The sequence below is a fragment of the Oreochromis aureus genome, linkage group 3, assembly GCF_013358895.1.
Source record: "Oreochromis aureus strain Israel breed Guangdong linkage group 3, ZZ_aureus, whole genome shotgun sequence".
Classification (NCBI taxonomy): domain Eukaryota; kingdom Metazoa; phylum Chordata; class Actinopteri; order Cichliformes; family Cichlidae; genus Oreochromis; species Oreochromis aureus.
This window is the reverse complement of record NC_052944.1, coordinates 120,940,246-120,961,489: the sequence shown is the minus strand read 5'-3', so window position 1 is coordinate 120,961,489 and position 21,244 is coordinate 120,940,246.

Genomic DNA, 21,244 nt, shown 5'->3' with positions numbered 1-21,244 from the left:
CTAGGATCGACCTGTTTTGACTTACATTGCACGGCAACCAATCAAATGTTAGAGAAGCTGCATGGGCAGCGTTAACCCCGCCCCGTGAGTTTGATGGGTGAGTCTGACAGATAAAATTAATTCATGATGAGAGCCAGGCGCCAGGACTGCCAAAATGAAATAAATAAATATATCATGAAATAATTAATTAAATGTGTCAATAATTAATTAAAATGTGAAATACATAAATAATTAATTAAATGTGTCAATAATTAATTAATTAAATGTGTCAATAATTAATTAAAATATGAAATACATAAATAATTAATTAAATGTGTCAATAATTAATTAATTACATGTGTCATAACTATTTATTTAATTAATTAATTCCCATTTTAATTAATTATTGACACATTTAATTAATTATTTAATGGTGTATTTAAGTAATTCATTATGGCAGTCCTGGCGTTCCATAGTTTTTTCATTGCATGTGTGTGCATTTGTAGGCAGGCAGGTTAATTTTAACTTTTTCTCAAACTAGGCATTACCTTAAAAGGAGCCTTTCTCTCACACTTCTCTGCTTGTGTGTGTTTTTGTTTCACCTTTTGTTGTGATGCTCCGGACGCCTTCCCAACCTCCACAAGTCTGTTGGCCCCAATTTTGTGTTAAAACTTCTCTTAATTTCTCCTCTAATTCTCTCCTCGCTGCTGTCTGTTTCACAGCTGCTGATTCTTGCTGGGTGTGGTTCCCATTACTATAATTTTGCTTGACCGCTGTGCTTGTGGGGGCAGTTGGTCCAGGTCCGTAGCTTCCTGTATTAACACACTAAGAGATTTATTTAATATCATTTTCATCATTGTTAAACAGATAAGCAGGCAACACGCCCACCTTGACAGCGCAAACTGCACGCCAGTCTCCCAACACATTCCTCTCTCTGCTTCTCAATAATTCTCCACTACTCACCTCTTACTCTCTCTCTCTCCTTTTTTAATTATTTTTTATTACACCACAGAGTAATACACCCAATTATGCCCGTCTATCTCTATGTGGCTCCAAATTCCCTCTTTATTTAATTTCACACTCGTCAGGGGACAGGCACACAACAATTTCAACCACTGAAACGAGGAATTCAACCTTTTTATATTTCACCTATGATAGAACTCAACCTTAGATGTGAAAGCATTTTCTTGTTCTATTCCAGAATAAATGTGAACCCGTGACTACACGGCCGTTCCAGTGTTATTCTGTTATCGTTTGAGGGCCCTCAGCTCTCAGGTGATAAACCTGGACCTACAGACGCCGCTGGTCCGTACGCCACGTCCAACGTACAGTGGGGGAGCCAACCCCAGGGCAAAATTAATTTCCACAGGTACACTAGGCGTCAACCTTTGATCTTAAAGCATTCTCTTCGCACTAATGTCCTCCTATTCACACATCAACCGTCACTGTCACTGTGTTCACGCTTCACACACAGAACAGCACCCAGTGCGCGCCTCACACACACAGTGCGTTTCACCAGCAGTGAGACCCACAGAGAGCGCTTTTCATCAGCGGAAATTTACACAGAAACCTCTGAGCTCAACTGTTAGAACTCTTCCGAAGCACAACCGCACCATATACCATGTACCCCTTTCACTGCGCTTATGGCCGCCACCACGGGGCAAAATCGCATCATAAACAGAAGTGATGCTCGTCCCCGAGGCTCAAAACCGACACCATAAACCAGCGTCTACTTTACCTTTAATCGGGGTGAAGTAAATATTTTACTTATAATTTTATGACCGCAGCCCTCGAGGCTCAAAACCGACACCATAAACCACCGTCTAACCTCTTTTCAATGTGCTGAAACCAGCAACCCCTCACTACTGCACTTACGGCCTCATCACCAGAACACGGCCGCATCATAAACCAAAACCTACGGACGTGTTTCGCATTACGCGTTGCTGGCGCTCAACCGCACCGTAAGCCAGTATCTGCTTAACCTTAATTTTATACTAATTTCATGGCCGCATCAACGAGGACTCAAACGACACCATAAACCAACTTCAAAACCTCTATTCAATGTACTGGACTTATGGCCGCGTCTCCAAAGATTCTAATGTATTATTGCTACAGAAGCCAGTCTTAGACAAAGTTAAATGTGGAAGGTAAAGTGGGCTGCAACTAGCTCAACGTAGTATATTATTAGTTTCTTGGTAGAAGCAGTTTATTTAACACACTGGAATTCAGCCTCAACTTATGTTGTTAGTATCTCGTGCCAAAAACCAGACACCGACAAATTTAATGTGAAAATACGTGTAACTCAGCGAACAGATTAATTTGGAAAGCCCAATATGCACATTTGGTATTTATAATACAACAGGCTGTGCTTACCTTTCTGTTTAGGCCGGCCCTCTGTTCGCCTCGCCCCACGATCTCACCACAGGCCAAATCTGCCCCTCCTCAGCACGCCAAAGATCCGGGTCACGGCACCAAGTTGTTAAAATCTCCCAGTTCTTTTAATCTTTGGGCTGAAGGAAGGACAATACTCGGTGTATAAATGCTCAATCAACAATCATTTATTTCCATACAATTCAACACTTAAGAGCATAAGAACCATCATGATGGGGAGACCTGCCTGCAGAGGGTCACAGCAAGTCTCAAAATGGTGACGGGTTACTCAGCCTTTTATAGCCTCTAGTGGCCCCCACCTAGTCGTAAAAGCCTAAACATTCACATTCTTTCTCTCACACGGCGCCTAAGTTATGACCTCGGCTCCTTGTTTTTATGCTCTCTGTAAAGGTGGGTGTTAAGAGATTTCTTGGGATTTGGGGATTTTTACTACGTTATGCTTAAAGGTACGTTTCATTATCTAAATGTGTTTGCTCTTTTCAGTATTCAGCTTAAACTCAGCAACTTTGTGCAGACTCCTAAATGGGGAAGTTACACAGGAAGCCTGCAGTACTATTTTCTCTCTTCCTGTATGTGCTCTCTGAATAAAGACTCTTCCTTTTTACTGCAGCGGAGAGAGTCTCTCTGAGTCTCCCCGTGTACACGTAAAACCTGTCTGAGCGTTTTATTCCGACCTGGGTTGCAATTCAGGAAAACTCCTGACATTTCTTGGTCCTTCGAGCCGGATGGGACACAGCACTTTTGTGTGACCCCACAGGAAAGCCTCATCGAGCCCTGACGTCGTGAGAAGCCCACGCTGAATTCTGTCGACAGCTCCTCTCTAGGTAGAGGATATAAAGTCCAGAGACGTGACATTCGGGTTCTGGCCAGTGTTCTTATAAGTGGTCCACGGCGGTGGGGGTCGATAAGGTTGACCTGAGAGACTGGCAGCAACCAGGTGAATATTAACACTCGGACACCTCGCGTAAAACGTTTAGGCTCGCCCAGAGGGGCTGGTAGCATTCCTAAAAGTAAAGGCTTGCCTGAAAAAGGGCTGGAAGCATTTTTAGAAGGGTTTCTAAAAGTAAAGGCTCGCCTGAAAAAGGGCTGGAAGCATTTTTAGAAGGGTTTCTAAAAGTAAACGCTCGCCTGAAAAAGGGCTGGAAGCTTTTTTAGATAAACCTCGTCCATAAAATGTAGTACGCGTTGAAAAGGTGTTGTTGTTGTTTTATTTTTGTTGGTGGAATAAGTTGATTTTACAGCACAATAAGGAGGCTGAACTATTCCACTATGCCAGAGAAGGTGCCGCGGTTGTGTAGTTGTAAAGCATTAAAATTAAAAGGATTAAAATGGGTAATGAAGCTTCAAAACTCACTGCTGACGAGCAGTGGTTAGAAAAGAAATGTCCAGGAGCTGGACAAATTAGTGCATATAGATGGAGAAATCCAAAGAAAACCTAAATGTCCCACATGGGAGGGAAAATGCATTGACTAAACTATAAGAAACCCTCCAAGCAGAAATAAATACTGAAAAGGAAGCTAAAAGAAAACAAAGAGTACACAAGAGTTGTATTTTAAAGCATGGAAAGTGGAATGAAGTGGAATAAACAAAAGGTTAAATTAAGGTTAACTTAAAGTAGAGCTTATGTAGTGATAAGCATGATAATAGGAGATAATAGGAAGGTTAACAACCTGTAAACTGGTATTAACAATGAAACAAAATTGGGAAGACAACCAAGCTGAATGAATAGAATGCGTGAAACCAGATAATTCACACAAAATATATCAAATAAAAAGAGAGATGCATAAGGTATATTAAGGCTGTGTCATTGTTCAGCCAAGGAAAAGCAAATGTCTCCAGCTTGGGAAGGTGTGAAGCTGCAGATTCGCACAGACCCGTGATGGATACATAATAAAATATAAACTAATATACTATTGTATATTAGTAGTAAAGTAGTGAAGTAGTGTATTGTAATATACTATTGCTGTTATAAAAAAGGAAAAACAATACAATGATAACATTAACAATGACATACTATTAATAGGAAGAGGCACCTCAGTCAGTTATGATGTGAGGTGGAAGATTGTTAAAAGTAGTCTGATTCAAGCTTAAGGTTTGCTCAAACTCAGTACAATGATATACGAGATGAAGAAAATAAGGAAATAACTACACTAATCAGGTGCATAGAGACACTTGACCTGCTTGTAAACCTGTCATCTTAGATGAGACTTCGTTAGGATGAAGAGCAAACCTATACTAACAACTAATGAGAAGCTGAATTAAATATGTGGACACTACCATAGACTCTATGAATAGAATGAATAGACAACACATACTCAAATTGTTATATGTGAAATTATTTCTGGAAAGGGTCAGAAGAGATAATTTGAACTTAGAACTCAGTGATATGATGCATGAATTAAACCTTATGGCAATAAACACTTGCAATGAAGAAAGCAGCTTACACTCAATTAATATGAACGCAAAGCCTTAGGCCATAGGCAATTTGTTTTATTTTTGTTTGTTTGCTTAATGAGTTTGGAAAACAAATTTGTGATAATAATTGTCATCACAGTGACACATAATGATTTGGGCATATGATTTGCTGATGCCTAGTTTTAGAGCTGTGAGCTATGAACTGTAAGCAATGCAAGGTTTTTCCTACCTCAGAAGTTCGACACATGCCAGACAACTTTCCTATGTAGGCATTTTGCTCACACTGTCACACATCAGAATTGCTGTATGCTGTATCACGCGCTGACCTTCACAGCACCCCACAGGCTGGTGTCGTTGATATCTTTGTAGACGGTGTAGACGGTTCAGCGTCCAGAATTAGCCTTGGGTGGAACTGTGTACGTTATGCGGTAACCACAGTAGACACTATTTTAGAAGCAAAGGCAGTAACTTCCTCACACTCAGCTGTGAGTGCAAAACTCACAGCTGTCATACGTGCCTAACCCAACTGCAACATGGAAATCTTTTAAAGGCACTGTTGGAAGTGTTTATATTGCCAACACAGTTCAGAGGTCACTGAAGGCAATAACTTGGCAGACCAAAGCCGAAAAAGCAGCAGCACAACAAACTATAGACACATTAATGTCTGACTCCTCAATGCAAATACCACTTGACGTGCTTATAAACGAACAGAAAGCTGCACCAACTACAGAACAAAGGAAATGGTTAAAAGGTGGAGCACAGCCAGAAAGTGGTTTGATGACTTGTAATGCTACCAAATACTACCAAAGTCCCTACACATATCAGCAGCATTATTGTCAACAGGAGGGGGGGTAGGTAGATAAAATTTCGGAAACTTGTCGGAACATGCATGATTTGCCAAAAACATAATGCACATAATGCACATAATGCACACCACCTCATCCATTTCATACAATCCACATGGGTATTATTGAGCCAAGGGCTCAGAATACGCTCTAGTGATCATAGACGTATTCTCAAAATGGCCAGAAATCTATCCAGTAAAAAAAGCAGACGCCATCTCAGTAGCAAAATGTTTGTGCAATCACTTCATTCCAACATATGGCATCCCCACTCTGATAAGGTCGGACAATGGGACACATTTTGTTAATGAAGTAATCAGTAAGGTCTCTGAAGCACTGGGATTCAGCCTCAAACATCACTGTGCTTACCACCCACAAAGTGCCGGACTCGTGGAAAGAACTAACGGCACAATAAAACAGAGACTGAGAAAATGCATGGAAGAAACAGGGAGACCGTGACCTGAGTGTGTAGGCCTAGTAAGAATGTGGATGAGACTCACACAAAGTTCTCAGAAACTCACAACTTGAAATTACTTGAAAATAAAGAGATTGTTCTAAACAACTCTCCAGTATCTTGCAGGTTGAAACCAGGTGATTGATTCCTGATTAAAGTACTCCAAAGGAAAAATTGGAGTTCACCAAGGTGGGAAGGTCCTTATCAGGTGCTGCTCACCACACCTACTGCCTGCAAAATAGCAGAAAGACCGTCCTGGATTCATCAAAGCCACTGCAAAAAAGTGAGTGACAACATAGACTAAGAGACGCCGACGCCCTGCCTGTAGGTGAGGGGCGTCGGAGAGAGGGCTGTTTGGGTAGAATCCCGCCCTGTTCTTCTCGCCCCTAGTCTACTCACCTATAGGACTTGGTGCGTCTGGTCACCATGAAGACGCTCATCCTCCTAGTGGCTAGTATTGCACTCCTGGTGAGTTTATTAACACTCACCCGAAAGAAAGAAAGAAGATGGACATGACACATGACAACTCACATCTTCGTGACATGACACAAGACCACATTCATCCATGGATGAACAACGCATGGTATCGATATATACATGACAGCACACCCAGAAAAGACTGCTATGGGTATCAATTCCAGGGAATTGTGGTCAACCATGAGGAACCTCTCCAGATAGAACTACGAAATGGCACATGTGACGAATGGTTCTGGGTTGACCTGAAAGTGAAGCACAGAAGTAAGGCTGAATCATTCCCAGTCTTTCTTGGAAACAATGGGAATTTGAGCCACAGCCTATGCTACCGCCAAGAGAACGGATCCACGCTAATGGGAAACACCACCATCTGCAAAGCAGTACAGACACACGCTCCTGGAGGGCCCGTGAAGAGCAGCAACATCTCAAATGGCACCTTCTGGGTGCAAGGGATGGCCTGGGATATCCTTCCTGGGAACTGGACAGGTCAGTGCGCTCCCATTTTCATATCTGACCACACTTTCAAGATAACCATAGACGCCACGACAACATCAACGTCAACAACAAGGAAAAGATGAAGCACCCCAGACCTCAAGCAGCATGATTCCATATGGGGTTCCGATATCCCAGAGGAATTTAAACTTTGGACTGAAAGACAAATGGTTCTGAATGCTTCATGTAAATTCAACAACGAATGGGATCAGGAGATTGATGCTCTGTGCATTGCAGTAATGCAACACAGGGTAGCATTGGACATAATTCTCGCCGAGAAAGGAGAATTCTCTTTAGCAACACATGTTGCACATACATTCCAGGTAATGTGCGCTCACCGAACATGACTGATGCTCTGAAAACACTCAGACAACTTCGGGATGCACAACAACGAGACTATGCCGCAAACACAGAAGACTGGCTTACGTGGCTTTTAAGTGGCTCTTGGAAGACCCTGCTGATTAAAGGACTTGTTTTTGTTGGTGTTATAATACTGTTATTCTGCTTCAATTCATGCTTACATCACCCTGTCACAGAATGAAGAAGATGATAATGAGATAGACACTTAGATATAACATATAAAACATATAAAATAAAAATGTTTACAAGTGGCCATATACTGATACAATAAGCTATGAACTGTACATATACATACTGTATGTACAACAGGAGGGAATGTTAAGAGATTTCTTGGGATTTTGGGATTTTTACTATGTTATGCTTAAAGGTACGTTTCATTATCTAAATGTGTTTGCTCTTTTCAGTATTCAGCTTAAACTCAGCAACTTTGTGCAGACTCCTAAGTTACACAGGAAGCCTGCAGTACTATTTTCTCTCTTCCTGTATGTGCTCTCTGAATAAAGACTCTTCCTTTTTACTGCAGCGGAGAGAGTCTCTCTGAGTCTCCCCGTGTACACGTAAAACCTGTCTGAGCGTTTTATTCCGACCTGGGTTGCAATTCAGGAAAACTCCTGACAGTGGGGGTATGGAATGTGGTCTGTTTCTTCTATTATAGGCACAAGGTCTTCTGCACCCAACATTCTCTTCATGATTCAGCAGTATGAAATGTCAAGAAACCATGTAACACATTCAACAGTGTCGAATAATACAGGTCAATCCAATAGATCTAATGATTTTCACACTCTTTTAAGTCAGAAGTATAATGCAAACTAAAACTACATACTGATCACACACTCTATATTAAGGGGTATAATATGATCTACAGCAGTATCATAATTCAACTACTTTGATTACAGATATAAGGTAACATATGATAACAGAATAATCTCACACGAGTGAAAACTAAGAATTTGTAAAATAAGAGGTCATCTGTACAAAACAGGCAGACACACTACTGCGATCATTCTGTCTCTACACAGCCATCTCCTCAGAATCTGTTTTACTCTCAACTTCCTGCAACAACGCGTCAGGTGCGCCTTGCTTTGACCCCACAACAGAGGCTATAATGTTTTCTAGGTGAGGATTTCCCTTCGCTTCCTCCTCAACTCTTTCCAACACCTCCCCATACCCATCTTTCTTCAGATTATCCACAAAGTTTTCAAATATAGTGAGCAGAGGAAAGGCGTACTCAATCACATTCTCGCTAAGGTTCGGAAACCCGTAGAAAAACCCTCCACTGTGCAAACCAAACACTCGTCCCTCTGCATCGAAAACCGGGGAGCCGGAAGAGCCATGGTACATGAGGGTGTTGTAGGTGACGAGATATTTTCATACGGGTCGTTTTTGATCTGCTGATTGATTTCAAAAGACTGCAAAATTCCTCGCAGTCTTCTAAATTGTCATTATTCTCTCGCCTCTCTTTCTCCACGACCCGTGAGGACTCATTTTTTTTCACTCCTCCTCCCGGTGTCCGACGACACAGGCCTCGCCGCCTGAAGGTACAGGCCCAAATCTCTTAAGGAGCCCCGGCGGTACTTTCTCTGTTTCCAGCTTAAGTATGACATAATCTAACTTATCGTCGCCGATAAACACCTTAGCGCTGAGGTTGTTCCTGTCTGACTCTTGGTCTTCAAAGTTAAAGACCACGGTAACGTTTACAAATTCACGCCAGTTAGGTGTGTTTGATTTAACCCAGTAGTCGAATAAGCGGGCGTTGGTCAAGACAAAGTTGTCAAATAGCACAAAGCCTGTGCCTTGCTTTATGAAGGAACCGGATATGAGACAAACTGACTCGCTCAATTCGAGCAGCAACATAACACTGCGAATTTCAGTAAAAGACTGTCGGCTCTTTCCAAAGCACTCCTTCCTGTACTTCAGTGCTTCCAGAAAAGAGTTTTTAGGGAATCTACTCTCCATCCATTGTTTCAGATGCGGATACTGCTGACAAAGTAGATCGTAAACCTCCTTACGGTCAACGCTGCTGCCCGTTTCTTTGATTGACGTTTTTAGACTCAATCCGTTCTGTCGTGCTACATCTAAGACCGATGTCATTCCACCGCTGCGCTTTGCATTATTTGATGTGTGTGGAGGTTTCTGCTGCCCTGGGATGGCTACATCCGTATCTGCTCCCTGTGGAAAACATATCTGGAATTTCTTATTGTCCAGACAATCAATTATGTCTGTGCACTCGGTCTTACGTTCGTCGTCGATGTTAACCAGCTCAAAGTAGCCCAGGTCATCGGTGAAGCGACCGTCTCTTTTCAGAGCCTCGGCCGCAGTTATTCCCTTCTCCCCGTAAACACAAAGATACTTGAACTGTTTTAAAGCGTCATTTTTTAAAAAACTTTTCTCTCTTTTGGCATTTAGTCCTCCCTTTGTACCGATGTAAAAGACAGAATAGCAATCTCTCGCTTTAACCATCTTCTTATATTTATTGAAAGGCCTCCGTGCAAGCTTGAACATGTTACGTGTGTGGTCTGAACTGGATTTCAGTCTGGAGCGATGTCCGTGTGGGTCCTGCAAGGAAATCAGAGTTGGAAAAGTTGTTAATGTAGCAAAAAACAAAATGTATTGCATTTTGTTCATAATCTCATTAAAGCCGTGATCTTTTTTTTTTAATCGCTTTCACTGTAAATGAGTCTGCAAAGTTAAAAAAAACCTGATTTACATTTATCCTTTATTACTTTTATTGGACATCATCCGATCTCATTTATACACATTTAAGAAATAACGTGGAAAATATCCTTTTGTTTGCATTTGGAGACTCGGCATTTGAACCGTCCCCAAATATCTGGACCAGGGAACCAACTCCTCAAACCGGTAAAAAGGTCAAGGACACAGTTACACGATCGCTAAACTAACCTGTTTTTGAACCATATAAGCACGAGCCCTGGAATCTTGGCTTTTAAAAAAAGAAGCATTACACATTACTTTTCTTATGTTCAGTATACAGGAGCTGCTGCTCACACTCTGAGTCGCACTAATGTGTCTGTCAGCTGTCCCAATTGGAATGTCAGGCCGCACTCACGCCTGACACCTCCTTGACCTTATTTCCATGAGCCCTCGACTCAGCTGCAAAGTGCTTACGGGGTCAGTTTCCTTTTCATCAGAATTATCTGCCGTCATTCAGACATAAGTTGAGCAACGGTTTAACCAATTTTCCATCAAAGGGATTAAACAGAACATAGGATGTAAGTTAAGGAAATATAAGTTTGACTATGGAGCCTTCAGCGTTCACAATAATGGATTGCATTTCTCTCAGTCAACTGACTGTTTAGGGGGTAAAAGCGGCTAATAGTTAGTGGGCTCTGTGGTTGTTGTTTGTTAATCACACACTAGGAGTGAACAAAAGCAGAAAAAAACCCCTGTAAAGATGCAGACTGTGAAAGTCTGGTTCATACCATAAATCTTACCAGCTGTATCTGTTTTTGTTTTTTGTGTTTTAAGTTATAAGCACGTGTCAAGACTTCAGTCTCCCATTGCTGATGTGATCCTCCTTTTTTGTTCCCTATTAATGATCTACGGTGATTTGTCCCCATAAAATAATAAGGCTTTAATGAAATCATTGTGATACAGAGATTTGGATTCTTGTGCATGCTTTGGATAAAAAAGTAATTTTGTCTACACTGAATGTAGTTTACCGACTGCTCCTCAGTCCAAACTGACTTTATGGTTCATACGTGTCAACTCAGGGAACTCTTGCCGTGACCTCCGCTCTGTGAGCACACACACAAACACACACACACACACACACACACACACACACACACACACACACACAGGAGAAAAACAGAAAGATCATTAATGCAGAGGCTTGCAGCAGCTCTTGGATTTTCACTCTCTGTCGGATTTCGAAGAACGGTCACATAAATTTCATTACAAATTTTTACTTTTGTGTCTTTAAATCCTTTCTCGTTCAAATTGTTTATTCACATAGTAAAGAAGTAGCTCAGTAAGTAGGAACAGCGATAGTTTAAAGACATTTTCTACAATAATTTCATCATCCGCAGTTTGTGAAAACTGCGGGTAAAAAAATAAATCTGCAAATTCACAAATGATGGACTCTTTTCAGAGGTATGCTTCATGTACCTTAAACATACACTTAAAAGATGTACATTAGGCTGCACACTGGTTATGCCATTACGGATTTTGCTCAAGAGTCTGTTTAGCGGTTCAGAGCGCAATGGACGCATAGTCTCCGAGTTCTGTTCCAACTGATCTAAATTAAGGCCTCCAGACTCTGAAAAATTAAGGTCAGCCCTGTCAAAAAGGGATGAAAAAGGGAAAATCTAAAAGAGGACAGAAAACTACGCATCAGTCGAAGATTGAGGAGGCAAAGATCCAAGAAAGAATGGAACCACACGACAAGGAAGATGGCAGCTGCTTGCTATCTAGCCACCAGTCAGGGTTGCCGGAGTCTGGAGGAGAAAGCGTTATCCTCCGGGAGATCGCCAAAGTGGCCAAGGAACTTGGCAGCTTTAAAGATAAAGTCCAAGAATCATTGTTGGGACTCACGGAGGACATCGGCAAAAAGCTGGCAGACGAGTTGGCAGCTTTTAAGCAGGAACTAAATCAAAAGCTACTCGAATGTGCGGCTACTCAGCAGTCACAGGGTAAGGCTATTGCGGAGGCAGAGGGACGTATAGCCGAGATAGAGGAGAGTGGAATAGTGACGAAAGAGGCCCTACTCGGTCTATTGAAAGGACAACGCGAGCTTCGAGAAAAGGTTATTGACCTGGACAGCAGATCCAGGAGGAATAATATTAGAATTTACGGGGTACCCGAGGACGCAGAGGGCGAGTCGATATTTGCCTTCGTACAAGATCTGCTTCAGAAAGAATTGTCCCTACCCGAAGGTATGTCCCTCGAGATCCAGCGAGCGCATAGAGCCCTGTCACGTAAACCCGGGCCAGACGCGACACCGCGATCCATAATCATCAATTTCCTTCAGTTTGATGTAAAAAAGACGGTCCTTAGGCTTGCCTGGAAGAAAAAAGTATTGTTTGGAAATAAGCAGATTTTTTCGACCACGACTACGCCTATGAAGTCATGGAGAAACGCAAAAATCTTATACGGGAATAAAAAGGCACTAAAAGAGAGGAACATTCGGTTCCAAACGCCCTTCACGCGGATTCGCATCCACTGGAGCACCGGTCCACGGACTTACGAGGACGCAGAGGACGCCGCGAAGGAACTGAGAGCACGGGGCATTGAGGTGGCCCCCACACGTGCAAATCCGGGACCCAGCATCGAAGAGAGAGTACTTAATGCATTTTCATGGCATGGAGTGGATACGGAGAGGGACAGAGGGCCACGAATGGAAACTCGAGTCCGACGCAAACTGCGGGAATTTAGAAGAGACTATTAAATATGAACGACAAAGAGGATAAGAGCTATATTCACAAGCAAGCAGACTATATAAGAAGGTAATATGTACTATTTGGTTTCATTGTTGTTCAAGTCGGTGTGTTGACAGTTCAGTGGAACAGATTTATAAGTTGTTATATATGTTGGACTCATCTAGTGTAAGGTGGGATGAACCTGCTGGATAGTCGCCACAACACTAGGGAGAGCCCCCACCTTATGGTGGGTCCTTTCTCTCTCCCTCCAACAGGGACCTAAAGGGGTCGAATGACCCTGAGTATTTGGAGGCTCTATTGTTTTTGTGTATTTGTTTTAGTTTGGTGTTAACAGTGGGGGCACAATGTTTTACCTCAGTGACATTTGGAACACACACTCAAGGCTCTATCTGGTGTTATAATAAAGCCCAATGTTAAAGGTACTCTCACTTAATGTAAATGGGCTCCAAAGCCCAGCAAAGCAGGGGAAAATTCTTAGTAAACTTAAAAGAGAGGATATTGATGTGGCATTTCTACAAGAGACTCACTTGGTGGGCCTTGAGCACGAGAAACTTAAGAGACAAGGTTTCACGCATGCTTATTATTCTTCAAATGGTTTAAGACATACGAGAGGGGTGATCATTTTAATATCAGGGAGGGTTATCTTTGAACATTTTGCTACAATTAGGGATAGAGAAGGCAGATTTATCATGGTACAGGGCAAATTGGACGGGGAATTGACTACGTTGTATAATGTTTATATTCCCCCTGGTTCCACATTTGATTTTTATAAGCAAGTATTCGAGAAAGTAGTGACAGAGGCACAGGGTCTACTTGTCTGTGGAGGAGACCTTAATATCACTCTAAAACCACATCTGGACGCATCGGGGATGAGAATATCTCAATCACAAAAATTAACTAGAAAACTGAATTTTCTGATAGAGGAGATGGGATTGGTGGATATTTGGAGGCATTTTAACTCAACAGTAAGGAATTATACTTACTACTCATCTCCACATAAAACCTATTCGAGAATTGACTACTTCCTCAGTTTTGGTACCGATATGAATAGAATACAGGAGTGTCACATTGGGTCAGTGGACGTTTCTGACCACTGCCCTCTATACTTATCCTTAAATCTTACTCAAAGGAGAAAAATAACCAACTGGAAATTAAACTCTAGTATACTGAATGAATCGACATGTGAACAGTTGACAAAAGATATTGCTGAATACCTGAAATTCAATGATAAAGATGAGTTACCCCCACCGATATTGTGGGATGCGTGCAAAGCAGTGATGAGAGGAAAAGTTATTGCTATAACCTCTAATATTAAAAAATTCAAAGTTGCAAGACTCCAGAAGTTGCAGTCGGAACTATTACAATTAGAGGCCACACATAAAAACACTATTGATACTAAGACAAAATTAGAAATGGCAAAGAAGAGAAATCTAATAGATGAGATATATACTCAAGATGTACAAAAGAAACTAATGCTGACTAAACAAAGATATTATGAGGGGGGAGCTAAATATATGAAACAATTGGCATATAGATTAAGGAAGCAACAAGCAGACAGAACAATATACAGGATAAGGGATCCGGAAACCAAAAGGGAAATGCAGGGTATAGAGGAAATTAAGTATTGCTTTAAGAGATATTACGAAAAATTATATTTACAACCACCCACAAACAATGACGATCAAATGGAGAGTATGTTAGACAGGTTACACCTCCCTAAACTTACAGCAGAAGATAACAATTCGTTAGTGAAGCAAATTACAAGGAAGAACTTCACTTGGCAATTACTAAACTCAAGGCAAACAAATCCCCAGGTACAGATGGCTTTACTGCGGAGTGGTACATGAAATTAAGGGAACCTTTGACACCGGTCCTACTTAAAACATTTAATTGGGTCTTAATGAAGGGAGAAGCACCCCCCTCGTGGAAACAAGCCATAATTTCTATTATACCTAAAGATGGTAAAGATAAATTAGAATGCTCCAATTATAGGCCAATAAGTGTATTAAATGTAGATTACAAACTGTTTACGCCAATCATAGCACGGAGACTTGAAGGATCATCCCAAGGATAATAAATCTAGATCAAACTGGATTTGTTAGGTCGCGTCAAACCCATGACAGTGTTAAGAGAACTCTGCAAATTATTAGACACATTAATTTAAATAAAATATCAGCTATATTACTGAGTCTAGATGCTGAAAAAGCTTTTGACTCTGTGAGATGGGAATTTTTATTCCAAGTAATGCATAGATTTGGGTTTAATGGGTCCGTCATTACAATATTGAGGTCTTTGTATAATAGTCCAACTGCAAAATAAAGATTAATGGTGAACTTTCAGACGCTTTTAAGCTCGAAAGGTCCACAAGACAGGGATGCCCACTGAGTCCACTCTTATTTGCCATTTTTATAGAGCCATTGGCTCAAGGGATTAGGCAAAATGATAAAATAAAAGGGATTAAAATTGCTGGAAGTGAGCACAAATTGGCCATGTTCGCAGATGATGTTTTGGTTTACTTATCACAACCTACTGAATCTTTTATGGAACTTATGTCAGTGTTAAAGGAGTATGGGTCCTACTCGGGATATAAATTGAATATACAAAAACACAAGTCCTTAGTAGCTTTTATAGCCCCCTCAAAATTTACTCAGCAAATACAAATTAGGCTGGGATAAAAAAACAATCAAATATTTGGGCATCAACCTATCAATGGATATAAACAGTTTGGAAAAATCAACTATTCCCCACTTAAAAAAAGATATCATGGTCGATATTAGCAGGTGGTCATTAACCCTTACTTAACCATCTCTTCTAGAGTAGATATCATAAAATGAATTTGCTCCCAAAGATATTGTATTTATTCCAGTCGATTACTATAGAAAACCCTGATAGATACTTCAGAGAATGGGATAGGATCCTCTCTAGATTTATATGGGCGGGTATAAAGTCAAGAGTTAAGTTTAAAACACTTCAGCTTCCCAAGGATAAAGGAGGACTAGGCCTCCCTTGCTTACATGACTATTATAGGGCAACTCAAATAAGAAATCTGGTGGGCTGGTGTAAACCTGGATACTGTTTGTTACGGGTAAGAAATTGAGGATGAGAGTAAAACAATGATGGTCCAGAAGAGGTCGTTCAAACAATTGATTTTAATGAATGCACGCAGCGTGGAGAGGTGCAAACTGCAAAACAGTTGTACATCTCTACCCAAAATACACTCTAGATTGCTTTTATAACATCAGGGTATTGTAACGCCCCTTCTTGCGTTTACAAGCACATAATTTGCATGTACAGAACATTCATGTATTTTAAGAATTAACTGCAACATAGAGGTTCCTCCTTGTGGCATACTCTTAAGAATATGGTGATGATCTAAGGCCTTTGAGGTCACCATGGACTGGACATCCTTCCGTCACCTGTAACTAGGCAAACTCAAATACCACAAGAAGCTGAATACATCCAGGCCTTTGCTCAGCTACTATTTTACTATACCAATATACTCAGCATATGAGTTATGATATATATATATTCAACTCAATCATTTTAAAGTAGTTATAACTGCACCTGTAATAAAATATTAATATTTGATTATAATAACCCCTATAATATAAATTATAACATAATGCCAGCAGCTTCAATAAACACTTTGATGAAATGATAATTACTGCAATGATAAGATGATGGTTATGTAAAATAATCCCTGTAATTCCACAATTCCCCCTTTTGACGTCTCTTCCAGAGACGTCACTACACTATTCCCAGGTCCACTACCTTCACTCTGACCCTCTCTAGCCGCCCCCTGACTCAGCAAATCCGACAACAACCTCATGTCCTCTAGGTGGTCCAGCAATAAAACACCAGCCCCACTTGAAAACACTTCATGCTTAGGTAATCTCCGCTCCTTTTCTGGGTCCCTCTCTAGTGGAAATCTTCTCCTGTAAGGATAGAAAACAAACAACCTTTCTCTGCTACACCTTACTAACTTACTGTGTTCATCTCAGGTTCCTGTCATTATTCAAAGTTGGTTCACAATATCATATCAGGCCAAATCACAAACCCTACTGCCACGCCTACTTTGTTAAGCTCTTCAGCTAGACTCTGTACCGGTTTGCCAATCTGTGTGTACATGTCTCTACACTTTTAATGTCTAAATGCACATCTGGATGTATGTGCACTTGTATGTCTATCTGCATCTATGAGTCAATGATTTGTCAGATATAAGGCGTTAATGTGAGAAATGTTTCCTGACTATTAACTCCTGATACTCAAGGAACTTTCCTGTTTGCCGAACTTCCTAGGTTTGGCCTTTTACACTTTTACTAAAGAAATTTTAACAAAGCCCAAAAAGATTTTTATTTTACTCCTGTGCTTGACAGGTTAAGCGAAGTTTTTTTTTGTTTTGTTTTGTTTTGTTTTGAAATTTTTCCCTTCTGTGTGTGTGTGTGTACATAAGTAAGAATATGATAATCAACATAAGATCCCTGGTTTGCAAATGATTTTCTGCCCCCGCTGCAGGGCAACATCCTACATCATTTTGTGGTGAGTCTATGTTGGCTAGTTTAATGCAAATATGTAACAGTTGCTTCATTACATTGCCCACTCAGAGTTGCGCAGTTTCAAAGTATGTGGAGAGTTCAATACACATTTCTTGGCTAATTATTTTCCCAATAAAAGTGAAATCACACATTGCATTTGATTTCACTTATATATTATCATGTTCTGGGCTCTATCCATTATATTAACTTTATTCAATCTCAATACTCTTTATGTGTGTGAGCAACGCTTTTAGTCTTATTAAACACAACCCAAGTAAAATGCACACCATCCCCATGTCAGCCTAAATCTCCGCTAAAAAGCACACTTCAAAATTTTCTATCTGGATTTACGCCTCTTTTGGCCTCAAGCATATACATAACATGCAAGGGTTACTGTTAATGCCCGTTAGACAAGTTTCCATTATCTACAACATTTTGTTTCACCCGCTCACCCTCACACATTTCCTGTTCACTTATTGCATATTTATCTTTAACACCATTTACCTCAGTAGTTGCTAAGCAGAAACAAAGCAACCTGTGGTCCACCATTACCCTGTAAAATAAACCCCTGTCATGTTTGTGTCTGTAAGCATGTTTTGCATTCATTCATTACACTCCCCGCCATTCCTGCAAGTTAGGAGCTGTAAAGTTGAAAGCTGCATCAAGTCCAGGCCTTTGGCCTGGCCTATATATAAATCATGTGTGTTTGTAAGCGTGCATGCAATTCACCTGCTATGTTCTCATCTTCGCTCAACATGTATCACCTGGACACTCTCACCAGTGAAGCTTAAAACCCTCTTGGATAGAACATCAACTCTAAGCAAGCACAGTTATGCATTGTGTATAAAATTAACTCAACCTCATGCTAACCTACATAAGTACCTGTCTTACGAGAGACCTCTGCACAGCTGAGACGCCAGTTGCAAGAGCTCTCTAACATTAGAATCATCAGCTGTGACTTATATAGTGTTATTTCGGTACTTTATACTTCACACATTTTTGAACGTTGTTTATATGGGGAGTTCCTCTTTTTGTGTCTATATTTATTAATATGCCTTGTGCACTAAAGCTTCCTGTTTTTCAGTCTGGCCGAGCACTCGTTTGTGAGTATAAACTGGCCTCTACAAGCCTTCATTAGCAGATACACATTACAAATACTTCATATATACAGAGAAAAACCCAATAATCCACATTTCAGTATTTTGTTCTTTGGTTCAGATTTGGATTCTGTATTGTTCTTCATTTGTTATTATTTATGTTTAGATTGTTTTTGCTAGTCTTGGTTTGTTGTTGTCTGTTTGGGAGCTGACATAGTCTCTATAAATAAGCTTCTTTTGGTGGAGTAGCATCAGGAGAGAAGCTCCAGAGAGGCATCTTCCATGTTAAACACTAAAATATAACATAAGAGATCTTCTCAACGTGTTATATATTTTAATATTTCCTTATTATTTTGTCATAAAATAAATCAACCAAATAGCTTAAGCTGTGTGACAGCACCTTGCGTTTACGCCAGGCTGTGAACTGCCCTGAAGCTACTTGCTACACCCCCTTTTCACCTAGTTTAATTTTTTCAATCCTAATTTAAACTATTCCTGACTTCCCTCAATGCACACTGTAAAGTGTAAAAAATACAATTAGCTTTCTCCTGGTAAAAGGTCCTACATTATTTTCTCAACCTTTGGAAACATCCTCTATCGAGTTAACCCATTTCATTTTTCAAACTTAGGCCTGATTTCTTCGCCCCCTTTAACGGGTAGCACATATCCGGTCTGAACACTGTGTTTGGGCAATTTACTTAATTGTTGCAGGATTTCTATGTTATGTAAAGTTCCTCTCATCCCTTTTATGCTTCCATTATAACCTGTGTCTAACAAGCTTTTGATCTTCTTTGTAATATAAACAACTCGGTGTATTTGTGCTCTGTTCTTCTCCTTTCTCTCGTCTGATCATCTCAAGTACGTCCTGTACCAAATTTGCTTCCTCTTTTCAAGCCCCACATTTAATTACAAGCTCAAACATATTTGCCCTATATTGCTGTCTCGACGTGTTTCCTGTCAACTTAACAGAGTTATTCTCAGAACTCAGAGCTGAGGTTCCCCTTTTCTAAGTCTGTCTGTTCTACAAGAGAGCAAGTCGGTAAACAAGTTTATCATCACGAAGGTTATTAGGCAAAGGTCACGTAGACATTTACCTAGTAACCCTAAAAGAACACATTTCATGTAGCTAATCGCATATATTAACACCCCCTTTTGTGACACATCTCATGTGTTACAAACTCAAAATCCTTCACTCGAGCTTAGGAAATTAAAAGAAAAAGTTAGTCCTATCATATTAGGCATACATGCTCCGGCCCTTCAAACCTGTATTTAAGGAATGAAATCAAATTAATCATCATGTCAAATCCTTTCTTGGCTCCATCCACAGCCTGCATCCTTGAAACGTCCTAGAAACAAAAACCTGTGTGTTAACCAGAACATCACCTTTTATACTCAGTTTCTCCACTTCATCCAACCTGTAATATAAAAAGTTAAAACAGAACAATTATCAGTCATATGTCCAACCTTAGTCCAGTCTTTTGTCAGTGTCCAGTCGGTCCAACCTATGGTCTGCCTCGTCCGTCCATTCACACCTGTCCATTCCCACACATTCACTCACACGCATTACCATCAGGTATTGCTGACAGTGGAGACTATCTCGCAAATATTCAGTCTTCACTCTCAGCAACATCAACTCATTTATTTGTTTTACTTTGTTTTTAGGAAAATAGTTCTTTCTGCTTTTAGACTGGATTGGCTCATGGCAATCCTTTTACTTTGTCAGCGCTGTTATCCACTCTTTTGCAGGCCTGCTTACAACAAAAATGAGAAAAAGAGAGCTGAGTATTAGCTCATCAAAGTACAAAACAAAATCACCTGACAGGTTTTTCTTTATAAGTGCACTGTTACAAAACCCCTTAAACATGTCCATGTTTATTAACACTCCCTCTTTAAAAATAAAACAACAACCTCAAAAATCTTCAACAATCTTAAATTTCACCCATAGAACACACCCAAAACGTAAAAAAGCTACACCGTTTCGTACACGACATCCCCCTTTAAGCACTTTACCAAACTCACATTCAACCTTAACATATAAGCACGTTCTCACAATATGTCAACACTAATTTATAAACCTCTTAATCAAATTTGCACCTCTGAACAATCTACTTCTCCTTTAAGGCCTCAATCACACACACAGCAAGCTCCTCTATCCGCACTCACATGAGCTCCCGAACTAATTTGCATACTGAGCCACATCTCAACAACTTAACTTGGCAAAATAAATACATGTTTAAACTTTATCACATTATTCGATTATTTCCATTTTCTTTCTATACTAATCACTTACTTTGATCAATCAGTGCAAGAGCACTCCTGAGTCACTCTTATAAACACTTTAATCACTTTATTAAACATTCACACCATTCTATCACTCATACAAGTAGCAAGCAGATCTTCATTGCATATGCTTATGTTCTTAGCCAGGTTTTAAATCAATGTCTCTATGCATCAAGCTTTGATTAGACAAGCTTCATGAGCTTGTCTTTGTACGGTTAATACATTTTCTGTTTGTGTGTGGTATTTTGCATCTATGGCTTCGCAGTCCGTCAGACACCTTTCCAACCCTCCAGTTAAGCAGTCAGTTTTCTTTTTCCCGAATTACTAACCCAAATTTTTGATTTCCCACCTTAAATAAAAGCACTCCTGGTCTTCAGCCAGGAGTTAGGGCTTGCTTTTCAGGTTCCTGGACACATCATTCTGTGAACAATTCAACCAAAAACTTGCCTTAACTTCTCCATTGACGTTAACCTATAATTTTCTCCCGACTGCGGCCGTGGAGAACTGGTCCGGGTCTGCTTGCTCC